The sequence below is a fragment of the Oncorhynchus clarkii genome, chromosome 11 (assembly GCF_045791955.1).
Source record: "Oncorhynchus clarkii lewisi isolate Uvic-CL-2024 chromosome 11, UVic_Ocla_1.0, whole genome shotgun sequence".
Classification (NCBI taxonomy): domain Eukaryota; kingdom Metazoa; phylum Chordata; class Actinopteri; order Salmoniformes; family Salmonidae; genus Oncorhynchus; species Oncorhynchus clarkii.
In genome coordinates this window covers 23,902,651-23,929,234 of record NC_092157.1, presented here as the reverse complement: position 1 = coordinate 23,929,234, position 26,584 = coordinate 23,902,651, and positions in this window count along the sequence as shown.

Here is a 26,584-nt window from a genome sequence, read left to right as displayed (position 1 = left end):
TTGTTGGATGTGGAACTCATTCAAATTAGAATATTAACGAGCATCCGCCATTCAAATACTAAGACATAGTTCCTTATTTATGACATCCCTGCGCTCTCATTAAAACGTTATGAAATATGCAGAATAGCTAGCTAACTTATTACACACGTTGTGACAGTGATTTAATAACATGCCACGGCAATGTCACCTAGTAGGTTATATGTTTTAATGTTAGACAGCACATTGTCGCTGAACGACCTTTGATCTATCCCATGACTCTTGTGAGATACGAGACAGATCATATCGGTCGGAATCGATGCGCTATCTGATGTAAGGCAATGCTTCAACCTAGGAGCAAATTAGGAAGTGAAGGCAGGAAGTGTACCCTTCAATCTCTGCTGTTACTTGTTGAGTCAACTCAACTGACATTTAAAAAAATACATTCCATTCCATGAACCACATCAGTTAGCATCATTTGAATGAAAATTCTACAGTAGCCTACCATGCAATCCAGCATAAATTGATAGAACATTCCAAATTAGCATGGAAAAAATTGCATCACAATACCAGGTCAGCCATTGTGAGTGTACCCCATTGTCTTATGTCAGATACTCGCATCGATTTCACTTGCACTAATCTGTTTTGTATCTTGCAAAGGGTAATGGGATAGCTCGAAAGTAGTTCTGCTATTCGAAAATATTATCTAGGTGACATAATCTGCTGAACCCCATTTCTGGCTCAACCTTCTGAATAAATCTAAGCTAAAACAATAAATATGTCAATAATGTTGATTCTTTTTTAGTGAGGAAGTCTCAGTCGCCCCTTTTTACATTTAGCTAAGAATTCTTGTGCTTCATTGAGCAGTGTTTCTGAAGTTTGACTATGGCACCAAAGCTAGCATAAATTTGTCCAACATTAACCTTAGCTTGCTAACGTCATCTTAGCCATTCACTATAAACCTTATTTCACTAAAATGATGCTGCTAACCAACCAGCTGCCAACTTAGTACTGCACACACAATGTTGAAACTTCCGACAAAAGCTAGCTGGCAAGCTACTGTAGGGTGTAGCGCTTATGCTTGCATTATTATGAGTTTTCATGAAGCAGCTTTTCTTCTGCCACGAGTCATTGCTGTAGCCTCCAGAGTCAGCTGCTGACTGTGCTCAGATGACCCAATGATAAAATCGTGGAGAAACATGCTGATCTACCTGACTGATTTCTGACAACAGTCAATTCCTCTTAATTGTGGGGCTGCATGTCTACAACTCCGGGATAATTTAGACAGGCTAACCAAGATATTTATGTCAGTGAAGGAAGAGCTAGACACTGTGTCAGTGAGCTGGCATGCTACAAAAAGTGAGTTAAACAGCTGCACAGCAAGTCACTGCACTGGCGACCAACATCCTGACACAGGATGGTTTTTATTTTCTCACAATTGCAAACTATTACATCACTGTCACAACGTTTAATAATTTATCTAGCTAGTTATTCTGTCTATATCATGGAGAGTCATATGAGAGCGCAGTGATATTGTGAAATTTGGAACTATCTTTTAAACATTTTTAAGGGGGATGCTCTATTTTCAAATTTGAATATGAGTTCCACGTTCTACAAGACAAATTGGTTGAGAGACGAGCGCTGCGGAGGAGTGACGCCATCTGACATGAGACAATGAGTGGACACATGAGTTTACCAGTCAAATTGCCATGGTTTAGAAGATCCAAACCCATTCTTTGGATTCTATTTCTATCCTGGCACATCTTCCCTCTGTTTCCCTTGCATCTCTATCTGTTTCTCCTTCTCGTCTCTTTCTCCTCTTAATGCCCCTGTTTTGGCTTGATGTTTAAAGTAAAGAGTTTAACTTGGTCAAATGTCTCTCACAGTGGAGGCTGATGGATTGAGCTATAGGAGGACGGGCTCATTGTAATGACTAGAATGGAATAAATGGAACAGAGTCAAACATGTGGTTTCAGTATGTTTGATGTGTTTCATACCGTTCCATTAATTCCAGTCCATCCATTACAATGAGCCCGTCCTCCTATAGCTCCTCCCACTAGCATCCATTGGTCTTTCATCATGTGTCTTGCTCTCTCTCTGTCTCTCTGTCTCTGTCTCTGTCTCTGTGTGTGTGTGTGTGTGTGTGTCTCTCTCTCTGTGAATCTCCTCATTTTACTGCCTGTATGTTTCTCTTCCTGTAGTGACTCTGAGTTTTGCTGTCCTTACATCCCTCCCTCCTCATCCCTCCCTCCTCATCCCTCCTCATCTCCCCTCAACACACCCAGCCACCTCTCTTCTGTCTTCCTCATCCTCATCAAGCTCTCTCTCTCTCATCCTCTCTCCCTCTCTATCCCTGTCTCTCTCAATCTCTCGCTCTCTCTCTCATCCTCTCTCCTCTCTCTCACTGTCCCCCGTCTCTCTCTCTCTCTCTCTCTTTCCCTCTCTCTTGCCTGTCCCCCACCCTCTCTCTTCCTGTTAAGCTGTATTCCATCACACAAGTGACCTGCAGGCAAATGAAGACAGCCGAGGCTCTGCAATCCAACAACCCCCTTTCCTCTCCTCCATCCCTCCTTTTCCCCAGTCACACCCGCGTCATAAGCCACTCCACTCTGAGCCACAATTAACCCCTCAGGCTCTGAGCTCCCCAGCTGTCGCCACGGCAGCATCACTATCCGTAATCAGGCAGCTATTGGTGCTCAGCCAGGGTGGCGATGCTATTTTTCTAACCCCAGACACACACAAACACATATATACACACACACATACAGTGCATTCAGAAAATATTCAGACCCCTTGACCCCCTTTTTCCACATTTTGTTACGTTGAAGTCCTATTACAAAATACTTGCTACAAATTTTCACCAGTCTAATGTCCATTGCTTGTGTTTCTTGGCCCAAGCAAGTCTCTTCTTCTAATTGGTGTCCATGAAGGCCTGATTCACACAGTTTCCTCTGAACAGTTGATGTTGAGATGTGTCTGTTACTTGAGCTCTGTGAAGCCTTTATTTGGGCTGCAATTTGAGGTGCAGTTATCTCTAATAAACATCCTCTGCAGTAAAGGTGGTCTTCCTTTCTTGTGGTGGTTCTCATTAGGTGGCAGTGGTTAGAGCAATGAACTAGCAACCGTAAAGGTTGCATGGTCAAATCCCTGAGCTGACAAGATAAGAAAATCTGTTGTTCTGCCCCTGAACAAGGCAGTTTCCTCACAGTTCCTAGGCTGTCATTGAAAATAAGAATTTGTTCTTAACTGACTTGCCTAGTGATATAAAAATTAGAGCCAGTTTCATCATAGTGCTTGATGGTTTTTGCGACTGCACCTGAAGAAACATTCAAAGTTCTTGAAATGTTCTGTATTGACTGACCTTCATGTCTTAAAGTAATGATGGACTGTCATTTCTTTTTGCTTATTTGAGCTTTTCTTGCCATAATATGGGCTTGGTCTTTTACCAAATAGGGCTATCTTCTGTGTACCACCCCTACCTTGTCACAACACAACTGACTGGCTCAAACACATTACGAAGGAAAATAATTCCACAAATTAACTTTGAACAAGGCACACCTGTTATTTGAAATGCATTCCAGGTGACTACCTCATGAAGCTGGTTGAGAGAATGCCAAGTGTTTGCATAGTTGTCGTCAAGGCAAAGGGTGGCAACTTTGTTTAACACTTTTTTGGTTGCTACATGATTCCAACAGTCCCAAGGTACTGTTTCCGGAATTTGCAGACTTGTTTACGTGTTGCTGTGCGTTTTGTTGCCAACCTTACTTTGCTACCTGACAACTTTACGGTTTTTACTTTTTAAATTACCGTTTATATTTTTGGTTTTTCCCTCAACTTTTTATTTTCAACTTTTTCACTCCGGACGCTTTATCTGGACATGGTTCGTCAGGACCTCCAACAGCCGAAGCTAAGTAGTGACATTAACATGATGCCTTCTAATTGCAGTTGCTCTACTCATAATATACAGCAGAACGATCGCCTTGCGGCGAGGATAGCTGTGCTACAAGCTCAGCTTCAGACGCAATCGTTAGGCAAGGGTAATTTCAGTGTAGGAAAAGATGAAACAGCGTCTGTGCCACCAGTAAGTACAGATAGTAACGTTAGTATAAATCCCCTCGCACGGTCCCCGCAGCCGGACAACTTTCTCACGGTTTCTGGAGGGAAATGCTGTAGGAATGCTCAACCGGTGTCGCTCCTTCAGCCGACAGAAACTTTCAACCGGTTTTCCCCATTAAGCAGCTAGTCGGAGTCAGAGGCCGAGCCTTCTCTTGTCTCTACTTCTCCTGTTACGGGTCTGAGACGCTGAAGCTTCCCACCATTAGCTCTGACAAATTGAAAACTGTAGTCATTGGCGACTCCATTACCCGCAGTATTAGACTTAAAACAAATCATCAGCGATCATACACTGTTTACCAGGGGGCAGGGCTACCGACGTTAAGGCTAATCTGAAGATGGTGCTGGCTAAAGCTAAAACTGGCGAGTGTAGAGAGTATATAGATATTGTTATCTACGTCGGCACCAACGATGTTAGAATGAAACAGTCAGAGATCACTAAGCGCAACATAGCTTCAGCGTGTAAATCAGCTAGAAAGAGGTGTCGGCATCGAGTAATTGTCTCTGGCCCCCTCCCAGTTAGGGGGAGTGATGAGCTCTACAGCAGAGTCTCACAACTCAATCGCTGGTTGAAAACTGTTTTCTGCCCCTCCCAAAAGATAGAATTTGTAGATAATTGGCCCTCTTTCTGGGACTCACCCACAAACAGGACCAAGCCTGATCTGCTGAGGAGTGACAGACTCCATCCTAGCTGGAGGGGTGCTCTCATCTTATCTACCAACATAGACAGGGCTTTAACTCCCCTAGCTCCACAATGAAATAGGGTGCAGGCCAGGCAGCAGGCTGTTAGCCAGCCTGCCAGCATAGTGGAGTCTGCCACTAGCACAGTCAGTGGGGTCAGCTCAGCTATCCCCATTGAGACTGTGTCTGTGCCTCGACCTAGGTTGGGCAAAACTAAACATGGCGGTGTTCGCCTTAGCAATCTCACTAGGATAAAGACCTCCTCCATTCCTGTCATTATTGAAAGAGATCATGATACCTCACATCTCAAAATAGGGCTACTTAATGTTAGATCCCTTACTTCAAAGGCAATTATAGTCACTGAACTAATCACTGATCATAATCTTGATGTGATTGGCCTGACTGAAACATGGCTTAAGCCTGATTAATTTACTGTGTTAAATGAGGCCTCTCCTCCTGGTTACACTATTGACCATATCCCCCGTGCATCCCGCAAAGGCGGAGGTGTTGCTAACATTTACAATAGCAAATTTCAATTTACAAAAAAAAAAGAAGTTTTCGTCATACTCTAGTCATGAAATCTATGCAGCCTACTCAATCACTTTTTATAGCTACTGTTTACAGGCCTCCTGGGCCATATACAGCGTTCCTCATTGAGTTCCCTGAATTCCTATCGGACCTTGTAGTCATAGCAGATAATATTCTAATCTTTGGTGATTTTAATATTCACGTGGAAAAGTCCACAGACCCACTCCAAAAGGCTTTCGGAGCCATCTTCGACTCAGTGGGTTTTGTCCAACATGTCTCTGGACCCACTCACTGTCACAGTCATACTCTGGACCTAGTTTTGTCCCATGGAATAAATGTTGTGGATCTTAATGTTTTTCCTCATAATCCTGGACTATCGGACCACCATTTTATTACGTTTGCAATTGCAACAAATAATCTGCTCAGACCCTAACCAAGGAACATCAAAAGTTGTGCTATAAATTCACAGACAACACAAAGATTCCTTGATGTCCTTCCAGATTCCCTCTGTCTACCCAAGGACGCCAGAGGACAAAAATCAGTTAACCACCTAACTGAGGAACTAAATTTAACCTTGAGCAATACCCTAGATGCTGTTGCACCCCTAAAAACTAAAAACATTTCTCATAAGAAACTAGCTCTCTGGTACACAGAAAATACCCGAGCTCTGAAGCAAGCTTCCAGAAAATTGGAACGGAAATGGCGCCACACCAAACTGGAAGTCTTCCGACTAGCTTGGAAAGACAGTACCGTGTAGTATCGAAGAGCCCTTACTGCTGCTGGATCATCCTATTTTTCCAACTTAATTGAGGAAAATAAGAACAATCCGAAATTCCTTTTTGATACTGTCGCAAAGCTAACTAATATGCAGCATTTCCCAAGAGAGGATGTCTTTCACTTCAGCAGTGATAAATTCATGAATTTCTTTGAGGAAAAGATCATGATTATTAGAAAGCAAATTACGGACTCCTCTTTAAATCTGCGTATTCCTTCAAAGCTCAGATGTCCTGAGTCTGCACAACTCTGGCAGGACCTAGGATCAAGAGAGACGCTCAAGTGTTTTAGTACTAAATCTCTTGACACAATGATGAAAATAATCATGGCTTCTAAACCTTCAAGCTGCATACTGGACCCTGTTCCAACTAAACTACTGAAAGAGCTGCTTCCTGTGCTTGGCCCTCCTATGTTGAACATAATAAACGGCTCTCTATCCACCGGATGTGTACCAAACTCACTAAAAGTGGCAGTAATAAAGCCTCTCTTGAAAAAGGCAAACCTTGACCCAGAAAATATAAAAAACTATCGGCCTATATCGAATCTTCCATTCCTCTCAAAAATTTTAGAAAAGGCTGTTGCGCAGCAACTCACTGCCTTCCTGAAGACAAACAATGTATACGAAATGCTTCAGTCTGGTTTTAGACCCCATCATAGCACTGAGACTGCACTTGTGAAGGTGGTAAATTACCTTTTAATGGCATCAGACCGAGACTCTGCATCTGTCCTCGTGCTCCTAGACCTTAGTGCTGCTTTTGATACCATCGATCACCACATTATTTTGGAGAGATTGGAAACCCAAATTGGTCTACACGGACAACTTCTGGCCTGGTTAAGATCTTATCTGTCGGAAAGATATCAGTTTGTCTCTGTGAATGGTTTGTTCTCTGACAAATTGTTTTCACTATAGTTTACCTCTTGGGGATGTCATTCGAAAGCATAATGTTAACTTTCACTGCTATGCGGATGACACACAGCTGTACATTTCAATGAAACATGGTGAAGCCCCAAAATTGCCCTCGCTAGAAGCATGTGTTTCAGACATAAGGAAGTGGATGGCTGCAAACTTTCTACTTTTAAACTCGGACAAAACAGAGATGCTTGTTCTAGGTCCCAAGAAACAAAGAGAGCTTCTGTTAAAACTGACAATTAATCTTAATGGTTGTACAGTCGTCTCAAATAAAACTGAAGGACCTCGGCGTTACTCTGGACCCTGATCTCTCTTTTGAAGAACATATCAAGACTGTTTCAAGGACAGCTTTTTTCCATCTACGTTACATTGCAAAAATCAGAAACTTTCTGTCCAAAAATGATGCAGAAAAATGAATCCATGCTTTTGTCACTTCTAGATTAGACTACTGCAATGCTCTACTTTCCTACTACCCGGATAAAGCACTAAATAAACTTCAGTTAGTGCTAAATACAGCTGCTAGAATCCTGACTAGAACCAAAAAATCTGTTCATATTACTCCAGTGCTGGCCTCCCTACACTGGCTTCCTGTGAAGGCAAGGGCTGATTTCAAGGTTTTACTGCTAACCTACAAAGCATTACATGGGCTTGCTCCTACCTATCTCTCTGATTTGGTCCTGCCGGACATACCTACACGTACGCTACGGTCACAAGACACAGGCCTCCTAATTGTCCCTAGAATTTCTAAGCAAACAGCTGGAGGTAGGGCTTTCTCCTATAGAGCTCCATTTTTATGGAATGGCCTGCCTACCCATGTGAGAGACGCAAACTCTGTCTCAAACTTTAAGTCTTCACTGAAGACTCATCTCTTCAGTGGGTCATATGATTGAGTGTAGTCTGGCCCAGGAGTGTGAAGGTGAACGGAAAGGCACTGGAGCAACGAACCACCCTTGCTGTCTCTGCCTGGCCGGTTCCCCTCTTTCCACTGGGATTCTCTGCCTCTAACCCTATTACAGGGGTTGAGTCACTGGCTTACTAGGGCTCTTTCGTACCGTCCCTAGGAGGGGTGCGTCACTTGAGTGGGTTGAGTCACTGATGTGATCTTCCTGTCTGGGTTGGCGCCCCCCCTTGGGTTGTGCCGTGGCGGAGAACTTTGTGGGCTATACTCGGCCTTGTCTCAGGATGGTAAGTTGGTGGTTGAAGATATCCCTCTAGTGGTGTGGGGGCTGTGCTTTGGCAAAGTGGGTGGGGTTATATCCTTCCTGTTTCCTGTGTCCTCGGATGGAGCCACAGTGTCTCCTGACCCCTCCTGTCTCAGCCTCCAGTATTTATGCTGCAGTAGTTTATGTGTCGGGGGGCTAGGGTCAGTCTGTTATATCTGGAGTACTTCTCCTGTCCTATCCGGTGTCCTGTGTGAATTTAAGTGTGCTCTCTCTAATTCTCTCTTTCTCTCTATCTTTCTCTCTCTCGGAGGACCTGAGCCCTAGGACCATGCCTCAGGACTACCTGACATGATGACTCCTTGCTGCCCCCAGTCCACCTGGCCGTGCTGCTGCTCCAGTTTCAACTGTTCTGCCTGTGATTATTATTATTTGACCATGCTGGTCATTTATGAACATTTGAACATCTTGGCCATGTTCTCTGTTACAATCTCCACCCGACACAGCCAGAAGAGGACTGGCCACCCCACATAGCCTGGTTCCTCTCTAGGTTTCTTCCTAGGTTTTGGCCTTTCCTAGCCACCGTGCTTCTACACCTGCATTGCTTGCTGTTTGGGATTTTAGGCTGGGTTTCTGTACAGCACTTTGAGATATCAGCTGATGTACGAAGGGCTATATAAATAAATGTGATTTGATTTCATAGTGTTGATGTCTTCACTATTATTCTACAACGCAGAAAATTGTAAAAATAAAGAAAAACCCTGGAATGAGTAGGTGTGTTCAAACTTTAGACTGGTACTGTAAGTATTCAGACCCTTTGCTTTGAGACTCAAATGAGCTCAGGTGCATCCTGTTTCTATTGATCATCCTTGACATGTTGAAACAACTTGATTGGAGTCCACCTGTGGTAAATTCAATTGATTGAATATGATTTGGAAAGGTACACACTTGTCCCACTGTTGACAGTTCATGTCAAAGCAAAAACCAAGCCATGAGATCAAAGGAATTGTCCGTAGAGCTCTGAGACAGGATTGTGTCGAGGCACAGATCTGGGGAAGGGTACCAAAAAAATATGCATCATTGAAGGTCCCCAAGAATACAGTGGCCTCCATAATTCTTAAATTGGAGAAGTTTGGAAGTACCAAAACTCTTCTTAGAGCTACCCGCCCGTCCAAACTGAGCAATCAGGGGAGAAGGGCCTTGGTCATGGAGGTGACCAAGAACATAATGGTCACTCTAACAGAGCTCCATTGTTCTTCTGTGGAGATGGGAGAACCTTCCAGAAGGACAACCATCTCTGCAGCACTCCACCAATTAGGCCTTTATTGTATAGTGGCCAGATGGAAGCCAATCCTCTGTGAAAGACACATGTCAGTCCGCTTGGAGTTGCCAAAAGACACCTAAATGACTCTCAGACCATGATAAAGAAGATTCTCTGGTTTGATGAAACCAAACTTGAACTTTTTGGCCTGAATGCCAAGTGTCACATCTGGAGGAAACCTGGCACCATCCCTACGGGGAAGCATGGTTGTAGCAGCATCATGCTGTGTGGATGTTTTTCAGAAGCAGGGACTGGGAGACTAGTCACGATCAAGGGAAAGATGAACAGAGAAAGTACACATCGATCCTTGATGAAAACCTGCTCCAGAGCGGACCTCAGACTGGTGCGAAGGTTTACCTTCCAACAGGACAATGACCCTAAGCACACAGCCAAGACAACGCAGAGTGGCTTCGGGGCAAGTCTCTGAATGCCTTTGATTAGCCCAGCCAGAGTCCGGACTTGAACCCTATCAAACATCTCTGGAAAGACCTAACAATAGCTGTGCAGCGACGCTCCCCATTCAACCTGACAGAGCTTGAGAGGATCTGCAGAGCAGAATGGGAGAGACTCCCCAAATACAGGTGTGCCAAGCTTGTAGAGTCATACCCAAGAAGACTTGAGGCAGTTTTTGCTGTCAAAGGTGCTTCAACAAAGTACTGAGTAAAGGGTCTGAATACTTACGTAAATATGATATTTCCGTTTTTTTTTTATATACATTTGCTAGAATTTCGAAAATAACCTGTTTTTGCTTTGTCATTATGGGGTATTGCGTGTAGATTAATGAGGAAAAACAATTTAATTAATTTTAGAATAAGTCTGTAACGTAACAACATTTTGAAAAAGTCTAAAGGTGTGAGTACTTTCCGAAACCACTGTATGTATACATACATAAGCACACACGCATGTACACACACTATCATTTGAAAGGTTGCATCGCCCTTCCTCTTATACTTCCACCTCTTCCCTCGTCACTCACTCACTCACTCACTCACTCACTCACTCACTCACTCACTCACTCACTCACTCACTTCCATGGAAGCCTTGTACCCTCCTCCCCTGTTGCTCTGTTGCATCACAGGTCTTCCATTCAAACTCCCCTATATGAAAGTATGTAGCTAACACTCAACAGCCTGTGAGAGAGCCGCTGAGGTACAGGGGGGGGGTTCCCATATTGATGTTGAGGTGAAACGTTACCCAGAATACATTCCTGCTACAGGGGAAGTGAATGTCCGAAGCTGTGCTGTGAAGGGGAGTGAGCTAGGCCTGCCTTGGTTTGGTTTATTTATACAGAGTTGGGTGAGTGGAGACAGAGCTTGTATATATCCAGGGTGGGTTGTGGTGTAGTAGGGGCACTGCAGAGGGGGTTTGGAATGGACACACATGTCATGTCAGTAGCTAATGGTGACTTGGAGGTTGTGTTAGAGGAAAACTAACTCTGCGGTCATAACTAGCATGATTTCCATGTATGATAGGCACGCTTGCTATTTTCCATCATTTCAATGTGGAGGTCTGGACAAATATTTGTATCATCAGTGATGAGTGATGTTTTTTACTTGGTATGTTACTGAAAACAGATGCCCTTACATGCAGAAGGACCATTATCATTTAAAAACCTCTCCTTTCTGTTGTCAGATTGTACACTTTTTTATTTGACTATGTTGCACGAAACACATTTCTTCTGTGACTTCATTCTGATGTCTTGGTATGTCATCCATCACAACATGGCACAATCATTTCCATACATGAAAATGATCAAAATTGAGTTAAGCATTATGGTAACCGGTTCTGTCAGTAATGTCGTGGACAAAATACAATCCCACAAATCAAATACCAACGCCCATCACTTTTGATAATTGGAACATGTATTGATTGTAGGGTGGAGATAGAATGGCACACCGCTCTCTAACTTTCTGTGAGTTGACAGTCTAGCGTGTTAGCCTGTGTGTTAGCTGAGACACTTTGCATTATTTGAGTTGATTGTTTTAATGGAATATTTCTACTGCATTGCTAATGTAATGGCTATAATTGATGAGGAGAGAAAGAGAGCGATAGAGACTGAGGGGGGCCTAGAGAGAAGTCAATCAGAGTGGGGTGATCTGATGTGTGTGCATGGGGCTCGCCACTCGCAGAAATGTGTTGGCACCCAACCAGAAAATGGATTCGATTGGATTGGATGTGTGCTCTGCCCCCCAATCCACTCCTCCAGCCCCCAGTCTATTTCAGCTTTCTGGCTGTCCCACGATAAGACTTAAAGTATCTAAATACCATTTATTGGAGTTAGCGTGTGTGTGTGTGTGTGTGTGTGTGTGTGTGTGTGTGTGTGTGTGTGTGTGTGTGTGTGTGTGTGTGTGTTAACAGACAAGGGAAGTGGGGGAGTGACAACCTGTCAGTGTTGCCCTAGGGTATATGGCACAGAATAGAATATGAACAGCACAAATAGGACATGGTATAGTATGTATCATGATTCTCTGGCATGTGTAGAGCCTGGGGTTTCTGCCATCTGTAGCTTAGGAACAAGCACGTAGGCGACCAGTAGATCCTCTGTCGATATGAGGCGATGTATGGATACTGGTTCATTTGCTCACTATCATAGGGAAAGTTAAAAGTAGTTCAGCACATCTTCCCTTAGGACATATCTTCCCTTAGGACATATCTTCCTTTAGGACATATCCCACATCCTGTTGGCTCTAAGAGCTGCAACACTTAGCTTGTTTTTATTAATTCAACTTTTAATAATCAGGTGGGCAAGCTATTTTCTTAAACCCTTACTTGGCTTTCTGTGGGATGCCTTAAGCTCTTGGGCATTGGCAGGAGATTTCCCTTGCTCAGGCTCTGTCTGTCTGTCAGTTGCGTATAATGCACATTATCCACCCCAAGACGAATTAAAGGCTTATTCCAGTAAGACACTCCATGTCTTTAAATCAGGACCATGCTATAGCTTGCTCGCTATTCATCCAGCGACTTTGTGCTACAGACTGTGTCGCAATGCCAAGAACACTTTGGCAAGAGTCCTCAAGTTTTTTCTCCATTATTTGAATTGCCTTTAAGCTATAATCAATATTTACGGAGCACTCTCCAACAGGAGGGGCAAGAGGACTAAGCATTTCTATCTCCAAAGCTCTAATTGGATTAAGGCTCAGTTGGAATGGTAGATCACGTCCATGTTATAGCTTTGGAGTTGCTACATCAGGTTTGGTCTGAATTCTGACATTGCTCTTCTTGTTTGTCAGTCTGCTCAGAGAAATACATCTTGAGGAAAAGACGGGCTCAAAGTGAATTGTTTTGAAGCCAGAGTAGAATTAATTTGGACAGGGGCGCAACCCCCCCCCCCCCCCCCCCCCCCCCCCCATTTGCTCTGATATGAACCAAGTTTCCATAGAACCATAAAATAAGACAATAAACAGAGTGGATAATGTTTTGAGAAAGAGAGGTAGGCACACATTTTAATCTGTTAGGGAAGATAGCAGGTGATCGTTAGGAAGATTTGGAGTGAAGATGGAGAGTCCAATGAGGAGAAATAAAAAGAGGACAATGTGAGTGAAAGGAAGTGGTGTGGCCACAGTGTGAAAGGCCAAATGCCCATGCGGCTTCTCCATCTGGTTCTCTCGCTGTGTGCTTGTGTGTCTGTCTGTGTGTGTGCGTCAGGGTCAGTGTGTGTGTGTGTATGTGCTCAGTCGGACACAGGAACAAAACATATCTTCATCCCTCAGAGGCACAGTGAGTGTATATCACTGTCTACTCCACCAGTGGGCATTGAGGACATTTAGTTGTACTGTAAGTGTAACTGTCTGTCTGGTTGCATTGACAAGTGCCAGGTAATTCATAGAGGAGCATGTTCAGGCCAATAAATGGCGGTGAAATGCTGTGAGATTGACCTATTTCATCATGTAATGCGGTGTCATGAAATTTACGGGTCTTTGGAAACATAGATTGGTAGAGTGTAAGTGTACATAACTGGGAGTAAAAGTAAACCAAAATAAAACGTACTGAGAGGAAGTATCGAAATATTGCACATAGAAAACATTGCTATCAATGAGAATGATATATCTATAACTCACATTTCTATCTGAAATGGTCATATGCAAAATGACATAGACCTTACTAGACAGAGAAATAAGAAGCACCAGTTTCCCCTTATGATCTTGGTTTAGCAATGTTACGAAGCGATATAATAGTCAGCAGCTACACTTATTCAGAGCAGCCTGCTGTCCAATCAGGACAAAACAGTAAAGTGCTTTACAAAGAGTCAGACTCTCAATATGCAAGCAACTTCCCAAACCAGGCCAGGCCATGACATAACTAAATTGCTTTGGAGCAATAGCTATTCAAATCGGTCTCATGGGAACATCTCACAGTATTGTTGCTGCTCTATAGAACCTGCTAAACTATGGCCGTAGAGGTGGGCATGATCCCTTTTGACCTCATTCCAATAACCCACTTGATCCTGAGCTACTCTTATCACCAGACACTCAAAACAGACCATGGATATCTCCCAAATGGCACCCTATTCCCTAGATAGTGCACTACTTTTGACCAGAGCCCCATGGGTCCAGGTCAAAAGTAGTCCACTATATAGAGAATAGGGTGCCATTTGGGAGATTCACCTGTTCTGGTTCAGATTCACTCCCCTCCATTCTCTTCTAAAAACAAAAAAAAGGGATAGAATGGATCTTGCATTTCACAAATCCCCTCTCAATCCTTGACCTATTTATTAAGCATTAGTTCAGACTATTTTCATACTACTTATGTAAAAGAAAATCTAGAATAGAATATGCAATAATGGTCAACAGTCTATGATTTGGTCGGTGACATGTTTTGCATTGTTTGACATTACAAATGACGTGTTACAATCCATATGGCATCATATGGACGGTAGAGATTTGTTTTCATACAATGACTTTCCCCGAACCATTAATCCCCATCCATTTTAAATCCTGTAGGTGACCTTAAGGGAACTTTAAACACTCAGTTCACAGCCAAAGAGAAAGCATAAAAACCACAATGCGGTTTATAGAGTAGAGTGAGTTGGCCAACCAATCATTGTCCTTGAGTGAGTTGGCCAACCAATCATTGTCCTTGAGTGAGTTGACCAACCAGCCTCTGTCCCAGGTTTTTTTTCCTCTTGGGACCAGAGGACGAGAGAGTGCTCTCTTATAGAGGGCGTTGTAAAGATCTCTGTTCTCCTCCTCCAGCGATTCATTATCTTAAGTGTTCAGCTGCAGCCAGTGTGTCGAGTGGTGGAGTTGTGTTGAGACAGGGTTACTTTACCGTTCGACTTTGTCTTAACGTCTGCTTTTTGCCCTGTCATCTTCTGAGGCAAAACCCTAATGTGAACCCTAAGGCAGAGACCTGCCTGTGCAATTTATAAAGGCTTTAAATAGCATACCAAAAAAAGCTTTATGTATGCTATATACAGCTTTTATAAGTTGTACTTCGTTTTAATAGTGGGAACGGATCGGTCAGTCTAGTATCCGCTGTCATGGATAAATATGTCAAGATTCACAGGGCGTTGGTACAGACTACTCTGACAGGGATATTTCAACAAGGGAGAACTGTATCCATAACGTGATGGCCAAATATGGTCCGACAAAACTAAGTGACGACAGCAGGCATCAATTTAGCCTTTAGTGAAGACATTTTTTGGATAATAAGTAGTTGTTCGGAGGGAAATAAAGTTTTCATTTGCTCTATAATGTAATAATTTTCAATATCCTTTAATGGAGCAAAGGGCATGAAAATGAAATTAGTGTTAAAATATAACGGGACTGTTTTCCTTCTAACATATCTCATATTCAATTATCTAATGTTAAAGGGCTTTTAAAAGAGCCTTTCCAGAGAAAATGTTATCTCAGAGTAAATTGAGGTCCTTATCTTTGCTTCGCCATAATATTGGAATGCAACATATTTTATTACTCGTAAAAATTCAAATTAATACGAATATGAATATAGAACTTGTCTTGCTCAGACCTGCTCTCCATGAATTATTTGAAGCTTTAAAATGAGAGAACTTTTCTACATATGTGTTAGGGTTCAGCATAGATTACAGCGTTAGGTTTAGGGTAGATTAGGGTTAGCTAACTATACTAATTAGCATAACAATTGAATTACCCTAACCATAGTCTACCCTAAACGACATAAAAGTCAACTAGCCTAACAATAGTTTATTTTATTACTTTACCTGATGGATAGAACTTTGGGTAACACTGACGTTATCTTCGTAATGATTTATCGAGTAAATACCGTATACACGGGCAACAGGTAGCCTAGTGGTTAGAGCGTTGGACTAGTAACCAAAAAGTTGCAAGATCGAATCCCCGAGCTGACAAGGTAAAAATCTGTCGTTCTGCCCCTGAACAAGGCAGTTAACCCACTGTTCCTAGGCCGTCATTGAAAATAAGAATTTGTTCTTAACTGACTTGCCTGGTTAAATAAAGGTAAAATACAAATTAAATAAATACAGTGCATACATGACTCTGTCAAAGCCTTGGCCACCTCAGACCTCTTGCTCTCTGTATGGTCCAGCTTGTGCCTCAGTTCCTGTGCCTCTGTTCCTGTGTGCCTCAGGTCCAGTGCCTCAGGCCCTGTGCCTCAGACACGTGCAGCATGAAGGATAAGAGACCAGCGCTGCTCTTCTCTTCTCTCCACTCAAGCAGCACACTCACTTTGCAGATGAGGTTGGCACGGGCAGGCTGCTTTGTATTTGAACCTAATTTATAACCTCTGCGTCAAGCATAGGGTGCATTAGGAATATCAGGCACATGGCTCTGTCCCAGCCATCCAGTCAGCCATCACATTGCATGGGCACGAGAGGTGATGGATAGACAGAGGAGGGGTATAAACCAGGGTGGGTCAGGGGTGGAGGGGCATGCGCTTCTGTGTGTGTGTGTGTGTGTGTGTGTGTGTGTGTGTGTTTAAATGCATGTTCAACACAATTCAAGACAATATATTTTCACATACAACCCCCCCCCCCCCGAAATTGAGCAGACTGAGGTATGATTGTGACATAAACAATCTGTGAGAAACCTCCATTGTGTAAGGGCTCTCTAAGGGCTGTCAACACAATTAAATGAGTGACTGACGCTGAAATGGAGCCAAAATGGAGCTGACCCCTAAAGAACATGCTGGGGGAGAGACACACGGTAACCAATAGATTACCCCGTCACATACTCTCACTTCAAATTTGGGAAATGACACACACACACAAACGCACCCACACTCACGCTCACACACACACGTTTGGGAATAAACAGCCCCGGTCTGGCATTGTTACCTCCACAGCAGAGCAGCCGTGATTCCATTTTCATTTCAGATCACTTCTCATTGGCCCAGGGTGCAGCGAGCTGAACAGATTGCGTGTCCCAAATGGACCCCTATTCTGTATGTAGTGCAATACTTTTGACAAGAGCCCCATGGGCCCTGGTCAGAAGTAGTGCACAATAGTGGGCAATTTGGGATGTATTCAGAGTGTGTGAAGTGAGCGGTGATTGGAGCTGCAAATTGTTCACAAAGGAATGGACCTGGGAGATTGCTCAAAGAGGATAATGGAAGAAGTGTGTGTGTGTGTGTGTGTGTGTGTGTGTGTGTGTGTGTGTGTGTGTGTGTGTGTGTGTGTGTGTGTGTGTGTGTGTGTGTGTGTGTGTGTGTGTGTGTGTGGCCTGCGTCAAGTGCATGTGTGTGCCCCTGTGTACCCCATGTGTGAGTAAGTGAGCAATTGAGTCTGTTTGCAACCAAAAAAACATCTTCATTCTGGATAGAAATGTTACATGACAACATAAACATATTAACATTGATTTAGAACCAAGTGCATAATGCACACAGCTTTGTGTCGTCCTACAAGATTAGATCTGCTTATGAATTTTTTAAAAATGTTTTACTGTGGATAAGAAAAGAGTCCGGAGGGTTGTGAATTTGAGTGGACAGATGTATAGCCTACAGATCATAGCCATAGTCTCTCTCTTGCCTCGCCTGAGTTGCATCACAGCTTTATTTCAGGATTTGACCTCCTTTGATGACAGCCAGCCACATGGTCCTGTTAAATATGTATGCATTTATAAGAGAGTAAACATGTAAAGTTATTTCCCCATCTTAAAATACTCGGAATCAGGCCCTAAGCCACAGGCCCTAAGCCACACATGGCTTTCACTGTTTCCGTGTGGTGGGAAGTCAACATGCTGATGTCATACATGTTTCTGTATGTTAGACATGTACAGAATATTTGTGAAGAGGAGTCAAAGTACATCGGAGCATAGGAAAGTCCCCTGTATTGACTTGGAGCCAATGGTGTCATGCTTCCTGACATAATCACAATTCATCAGAAAAGAGCCTTCAGGCGGCACTACGGAACCGGGTTCGATCCCGGGCTGTGTCCAGGCCGGCCACGTCGTCTGGGTCAGGGGAGGGGTTTGATTGCGCGCTGACACAGTCCCCAGTAGTATGGTGTTTCCTCTGACACATTGGTGCAGCTGGCTTCCGGGTTAAGCAAGCAGTGCGTCAAGAAGCAGTACAGCTTAGCAGGATCGTGTTTCGGGGGAAACGCATGACTCTCAATCTTTGCCTATCCCGAGTATTTTAAGATGGGGAAATAACTTTACATGTTTACTCTCTTATAAATGCATACATATTTAACAGGACCATGTGGCTGGCTGTCATCAAAGGAGGTCAAATCCTGAAATAAAGCTGTGATGCAACTCAGGCGAGGCAAGAGAGAGACTGTGGCTATGATTTGTAGGCTATACATCTGTCCACTCAAATTCACAACCGTCCGGACTCTTTTCTTATCCAAAGTAAAAAAAACAAAATGTTCATAAGCAGATCTAATCTTGTAGGACGACACAAAGATGTGTGCATTATGCACTTGGTTCTAAATCAATGTTAATATGTTTATGTTGTCATGTAACATTTCTATCCAGAATGAATATGTTTTTTTGGTTGCAAACAAAAAAATGCAGCAATGGGACAAGACTGTAACTGTCAATTGAATATCACGAAGTTGGGGAGAAAAAGAGGTCAGAAAGAAAGAAAGAAAGAAAGAAAGAAAGAAAGAAAGAAAGAAAGAAAGAAAAAGGAGACTTTAGAAGGATCTAATTTACCAACAGACCTTTCAGAGGGTTGATGGGCGCGGCTCAGTGGTATAGGTTGAGGTTGAGGTTATGGTCAATGCCAGTGGTGGGACTTGAGTACATGTACTTTCAAAGGATACATTGGTCCTCATGTCCACTCAAACACTCCAAGGCATATTTGTCCCCATATGATGATGTCATTAATCTAACAAGATCATATTACATGATGTAATTACCTGGTTAGATCATGTTCCATGTGTGGGTCGGTGAAGTGAGTAAATGACGAATCAATGGGAGGAGGTGAGGCATGCTGGGAAAAGGAGAGTGGAGTGAGAGATCAGAGAGGACGTAATAGGAAGAGACAAGAACAATGGGAGGATGAATAGAAGGGCAGAATGAGTTTCCATAAAGTGAGATGAGAGAGGGAGATAGGGAGGGAAGAATGAAAGGAAAGAGAGAGAGAGCACTGGAGAGACTGAGTGAGAAGTGATGCATAACTAACAGAGAAGTTATGATGCTATAAGTTAACTGGGAATATGTTAGTTGAGGCTTCAGGGAATATTCTTGGAAAGTTACCATGGACGGATCTGAAGTGCTCATATAAATCAAAACAAATCAAAGTTGATTTGTCGAGTACCCAGATTAGCAGATGTTAAAGCAGGTGCAGCGTGAAGCTTGTGTTCCAGCAGTACAGTACATTTCTAACAGTACAATAGTAATAAACAAATAACAAACATCAGAAACATCAGAATATGCAGGATCGGAACGAGCATGTTATAGTCCAGAACATATATATGATGTAGTAAGTGAAATCATTCAGTATTGCATGGATCCCTAACCCTAACCCTAACCCTAACCCTAACGCTAACCCTAACCCTAACTTGAGCTTCATGTTCATATCCTGGTTCAATCCGAACCCTCAACCCTAACCCTAACCCTAACCCTAACCCTAACCCTAACCCTAGCTTCATGTCCACATCCTGGTTCAATCCTAACCCTAGCCTTAACCCAAATCCGGACCCTAACACTAGCTACATGTCTAAAATCACCCCTTCATGTCTGAAACCCTTCAGACATTGACATTTTTCAAATATTTCATTCAAGGAAAATACTACCACCAGAGTGGACTCAAAAAAAATACACCTTTTCTTGAAAGGTTACAGGTCTATTTGCCCCAAATGAGAATTACCATTTGCTCACTGACGGACTGAAGGAAAGAGGCGGGAAGAAAAGGTTAGCCTTCCGCCACATATTAAGTAGGGCTAGCACGAGCCTGACCTTTCTAGCATCGATTCCCACCCAAATACCAGCTCTGTTATTGTAGCCATGGAGATGAAGATAGGGGCGAGTCATGGATCAGTGCACAGGCCCTCGCTGGCTTTCACTTACCGTAATGAGCCACATTAATGTGGAGGTTTCACACACACACACACACACACACACACACACACACACACACACACACACACACACACACACACACACACACACACACACACACACACACACACACTCTAATGCGTTGTTGAAATCTGATATTTCTTACATCTAAGCTAGAATCAGTCTGTGACTCACACTGCCTTCCCCTCTACCCATATCTAGGTTAGACTGACTGGAATTGTGGGTACGAATGACTCATCGCTGGCCTGAAGGTCAACTGACCAAGGCTTTGGTGGAGAAGTCGACTACATCATGACATTATGAGCACAGTGATCATCGACCTATAGGAAAGAGTTGCATCACCGCTACTTCCCAACTGGCACCCTATTCACTACCTAGTGAACTACAATTGACCAAAGCAAAATGATGTCTCACTACTTGAACATCATCATCCAGGTCAGTTCTAGTGGGTTTGAGTGGAAGTGGAAGTATGATTCATTTCAGGGGAGAATATGAAAACAACTTAAGACATCATCCTATGCTGAGAAGGATAGAGGGGTAACTAGCATCTAAATCATTTACATACCTGTAGTATTGATAACATTAGTGGGCACTAATCCACTTTTGACGTCAGGATAATGACATGTTGTTGTTGGAAGCTTAAACAGGCCAATTAAAAACAGACTATTTTGAAAAGCTATTGAAATGCGACTTGGGGACTTATTTTTTTTTAAATGTATTATTCAAAGGTAGCCCATATTACGGGATTTCTTGAAATATAGCCTGATAGCTTCGCCATCGTTTGTTTGTTTTATCGCATTGTTATGCTTCAGTGAAGTAACGTTCTAAGACGTGATCAGGCATTCTACACAGCAGCCGTATTGTTTTGTTATCCCTCGGTGTCACAAATAACACTCTATGCCCTATATAGTGCACTACTTTTGACCAGAGCCCTATGCCTTGGGCAAAAGTAGTGCACTAAATAGGGAATAGGGTGCCCTTTGGAATGTAGACCCGTCTTGTTGATGGGCATGCAGAAGACTCCCAAACACATTGATATAAATCCCCTTTGAAATGCTAATCTGCTTGGTCTGTTCTCTGTGTCTGTCATGTTTATCGTCTGTAGTACATCTCTTGGTCTTTGTCTTTGTTCGCAGAGCACTTTATATGCCTCAGTATGTTATAGGATTCAAACACAAGTACTCACACTTTTAAAAGATGAAGAAAGCTATAAAATACATGTATTATTCATAGGATATATTTATTGTTATTGTCTTAGTTTGCAATCTTCTGACTTTTAGTGAAGTGAGAGAGTGTGATATCGTCAAAAGACTAATGGTGTGACTAAAGGGATTTAAAGTCTAGGGGTGTGTCCCAAATGGCACCCTATTCTCTATGTAGTGCCCTACTTTGACCAAAGCCCTTTTGGGCACATCTTTATCCCTCTGGGAAAGCTTGATACTGCAACTTCTAAGCACAACAACCCAATAGGGACACATGATACAGACATGGAACTATGTCCTGCTCAATGCCCACTCTGATCCTCCTCAACCCAGATTAATTCACAGAATGTCAAATTCAAAATACCTCAGACCTCTTTACCTCTTATATCAGTTCTCATAGGCAACTGAAGGCTGACAGTATAGATACTGTCCAGTACCAAATGCTACTGAGAACTATCTACAGTCTTGTGCGTCCCAAATGGCAACCTATACACTAAAAACTGATTGGTTGTATGGAATTGGTCGCTTAGTTGGGTTATTTTCTTTAAAAGTACACAACGATTTTGGTTGTTAATGCTGGGTTATTGATGCTGGGTCAGAAGGCTGGAGGCGTGTCTTAGTAGGGGTGTGGCTTTCAGATAGTTATTTTTGTCCACCCATCAGAGTAAATGTTATTCCTGGTTCATCTCTTCTGTTGTATTGTTGTTACATGTTAAGGTTGAACACCGACACTTTTGTAGCTTTAGTTTGACTTATAAAGTGAATGAGTTCCTCAATAACCTATGCATATACCAACGTTAGGATAGTTACTACTGTTACAATAAGCAATCAGCAATGTTACTATTTATTATATTAGAATATGTAATATGCATAAATATTCAAGGAACATGTACATTTGAAGTGTACAAACTTAACAGGATGAACAAGAATAACATTTACTCTAATGGGGGCCAAAAATAAGTAGCTGAAAGCCACACCCCTAATAAGCCAGGCCTCCTGAAAATAATCTATGGATTACATGAAAAAACATTCAGTTGCTGGGTCAAGTCAGCATGGGAGTGAATAAAACCCATTTTACAGTGCCTTGCAAAAGTATTCACCGCCTTGGTGTTTTTACTATGTTGTTGTATTACAACCTGTAATTTAAATGGATTTGGATTGGGATTTCATGTAATGGACATACACAAAATAGTTCAAATTGTTGAAGTAAAATGAAAAAAAAACCCTTAAAAATATGTATATATTTTTTTTAAAACAGAAAAGTGGTGGGTGCATATGTATTCACCCCCTTTGCTATTAAGCCCCTAAATAAGATCTGGTGCAACCAATTACCTTCAGAAGTCACATAGGTAGTTAAATAAAGTCCACCTGTGTGCAATCCAAGTGTCACATGATCTGTCACATGATCTCAGTATATATACATACACCTGTTCTGAAAGGCCCCAGAGTCTGCAACAGCACTAAGCAAGGGGCACCACCAAGCAAGCGACACCATGAAGGCCAAGGAGCTCTCCAAACAGGTCAGAGACAAAGTTGTGGAGAAGCACAGATCAAGGTTGGGTTATAAAAAATATCAGAAACTTTGAACATCCCACAGAGCGCCACTATATCCATTATTAAAAATGTAAAGAATATGGCACCTCAACAAACCTGCCAAAAGAGGGCCGCCCACCAAAATTCACGGACCAGGCAAGGAGGGCATTAATCAGAGAGGCAACAAAGAGAACAAAGATAAGCTTGAAGGAGCTACAAAGCTCCACAGTGGGGATTGGAGTATCTGTCCATAGGACCACTTTAAGTCGTACACTCCACAGAGCTGGGCTTTACGGAAGAGTGTCCAGGAAAAAATAAGCAAACGCGTTTGGTGTTCCCCAAACATATGGAAGAAGGTACTCTGGTCAGATGATACTAAAATGTTGCTTTTTGGCCATCAAGGAAAACACTATGCCTGGTGCAAATCCAACACCTCTCATCACCCCGAGAACACCATCCTCACAGTGAAGCATGGTGGTGGCAGCATCATGCTGTGGGGATGTTTTTCATCGGTAGGGACTTGGAAACTGATCAGAATTGAAGGAATGATGGATGGCGCTAAATACAGGGAAACTCTTGAGGGAAACAAGTTTCAGTCTTGCAGAGATTTGAGACTGGGTCTGAGGTTCACCTTCCAGCAGAACAATGACCCTAAGCATACTGAAAAAGCAACACTTGAGTGGTTTAAGGGGAGACATTTAAATGTCTTGGAATGGCCCAGTCAAAGCCCAGACCTCAATCCAATTGAGAATCTGTGGTATGACTTAAAGATTACTGTACACCAGCGGAACCTATCCAACTTGAAGGAGCTGGAGCAGTTTTGCCTTGAAGAATGGGCAAAAATCCCAGTGGTTAGATGTGCCAAGCTTATAGAGACACACCCCAAGAGACTTTCAGCTGTAATTGCTGTAAAAGGTGGCTCTACAAAGTATTGACTTTGGGGGGGTGAATAGTTATGCACACTCAAGTTGTCACGTTCTGTCTGACCTTAGTTCCTTTGTTTTTGTCTTTGTTTTAGTATGGTCAGGGAGTGAGTTGGGGTGGGCAGTCTGTTTGTTTTTCTATGTTGGTTTTTTAGTTCGGCCTAGTATGGTTCTCAATCAGAGGCAGCTGTCAATTGTTGTCCCTGATTGAGAATCATACTTAGGTAGCCTGGGTTTCACTTTTGGTTTGTGGGTGTTTGTCTTCCGTGTCAGTGTTTGTCGCCACACGGGACTGTTTTGTTCATTTCACATTTATTGTTTTGTATTTCGTAGTGTTCCGTTTATGTTTTAAAATAAACATTATGGACACTTACCACGCTGCGTTTTGGTCCTCCGATCCTTCTCGCTTCTCCTCCTCAGAAGAGGACGACGAGGTTCGTTACACAAGTTTTCATTTTTTTTGTCTTATTTCTTGTTTGTTTCACAATAAAACTAAAATGTGGGTTGTTACCAAATAACCCAAATTGGATTGTTTTTAACGCAGGATATTTTTTACGCGTATAGGGGGGCTCATAGGGCTTTGGTCAAAAGTGGTGCAGGACAGTATATTGGGAACAGTGTGGCATTTGGGACGTTGTCTGTACAGTGGGTTGAATTATGAGGCAGAATAACCATAGGGCTGTTACATAACCATCAGTCCCTTAGAGACGTGATGCTTGATGACCTTTGTTAATTGTGGCCTATGTGTGTGGGTGGGTGGGCCTGCGTATATAGCCGGCTGAGTTGGAGGAAAGTGATATGTCTCCCACACACTCTCCTCTCTTTCATCATTACCCTCTCCTCCTCAGCTCCTTCTCCCTGTCTCTTCTTCTCTTGCCCCCGTTGGAGTAGGGACCTTGTCCAGGAGAGAATAGAGGAAGTACAGTGTGTGTGTCACAGGAGGCTGCTGAGGGGAGGATGGATCACAATAATGGCTGTAACATAGCAAATGGAATGGCATCAACCGCAGTTACTCACAAGTGGGATACTCAAGGGAGACTGAATGTTTACCAATAACTGCACCCTGATCGTGCCACTCCCACCGTCTTATCCCTGTGCCGTAGAAAAACAACCAGCACTCTGATGCAGCAGGGGATTTACATTTAACATCAAATCTCCAAACAACTAGTATGGAAGTGTGTAAAATAAAGAGATATTAAGTCAAAATGGATTAGGCCTGACCTCCATGAAGTTAAAATATGTTTTATATTGTGCTGTAATCCCTGATTTGTACTCTATTTGTGTTTTGACTTTTGATTTGTTATTACGAGTATTGGACCAGCTGGGCATATGGTTCAGCAGACTCAAATCTCATTTTTGTCAGAATTTAGGACCAGTGAAGGATTAAGATCATAACAAACCTTGTGGCGTCAGCATCCTCCTATGGGTATGTCCCAGTGGTACCCTATTCCCTTTATAGTGCACTACTTTTAACCAGAGCCCTTGTCAAAAGTAGTGCACTATACAGGGGATAGGACGCCATTTGTAATGCAGCCTCTAGCTCTGAACAGACTGGCATACCATCAGATCGACCGTGTCAGTGATGAAGAAAATATCAGCTCTCTTTCTGCTAAATTAACCCTGTGGTCTGATAGACTGAGAGCCACAACACCACTCTGACAGAAAGATACAGGTTCAAACTCAATAAACTGTTCACACATTTGATTTACTATTACACGATACACTAGCCTGGTCCCAGATCTGTTTGTGCTTGGCCTGACAATTACCACAGGAGTTGGCAAAACAGCACAGACAGATCTGGAACCAGGCTAACTACACACTACATATAACTGAACATATATACTATATGAAGTGTCCTATATCATGATTAAATATCTATATTCAGCAGGCATGGTACTAAATAAATCCTACAATGCTTTAAATACAGCCAAAGTACAGTAGCAGCAGATAGTGTAATTAATCAAAGAAAAGGGTCTGTGTTACATTTCACTAAGCACAGGAGGTAATGCAACATTCCTTTACAACTAGATTACAGTTTGTCTCATTACAGTATAATTACAATAGATTTAAAAGCGTTGTTTAATAATCGTTACCAGGCTTGTAAGAACAAGCTAGGCCCACAGCCACTTACCCTGCAGTAACCACACCCCTCTCTGCTTTGCACACTCCTTTGATTAGGCCAGGCCTTTGACTAGTGCATTAAAACTCAGCATTTGGCTGAGTTACAAAGCCATGAATAAAGACTGAAAAGACACATTCAGTAGAAGGCAGAGCCAAGAGTGCAGAGGTAGCCGAGCAGCAGCACCTGCAGCTTTTCATTTCCCTTTAATATGATGTGCTAGTGTTATTGTGATGTATAAGTGTTGCACTGAAGAGCCCCAGATTTCAGGTCTGAAGTGAAGTAGAAGTAGAAGAAGAAGAAGAAGAAGACGACGAAGAAGAAGAAGAAGAAGAAGAAGAAGATGGAAATGTGTCTGAGCTGAATGAAGAAAGCATACTGAATGCTGCATCCTGGCGTGCGGATGGCAGTCGTGACAACCTAGAGCAGTGGATTGGTTGTGGATGTATCATGATTTGTTGAGCTTGGGTGGGCAAACGTCTTGGAAGGGAAAGAGCTCAGAGAGCTTGGCACAACTTTGATTCCCTGCTACTGTAGTCAGGCTTGAGTGAGAGTCATCCCCACTCCCCACGCAAAGCAATATGCTTTGGTCATTAACAGTCTGGGACAAAGTGGGGAGAAAAAGGGGTGAGGATTCTTGGAGGGATGAGAGCTTGTTTTGTTTTGTGTCGGTTGTTTTCAATGTTAACATTTTACTGCAGTGGGCAAAATCATGGTCACACAGGGTGATTCTTGGTGGTCTTAAACAAATCTACTATGAAACAAAAGTATATACCTCACACAAATGGTTTTTGGCTTAAAGAAAAAAGACACCTGTACCATGTCAGATATAGAAACTAAATGTTTTCCATATTGAATATGCATCCCAACATTACACTTTATAT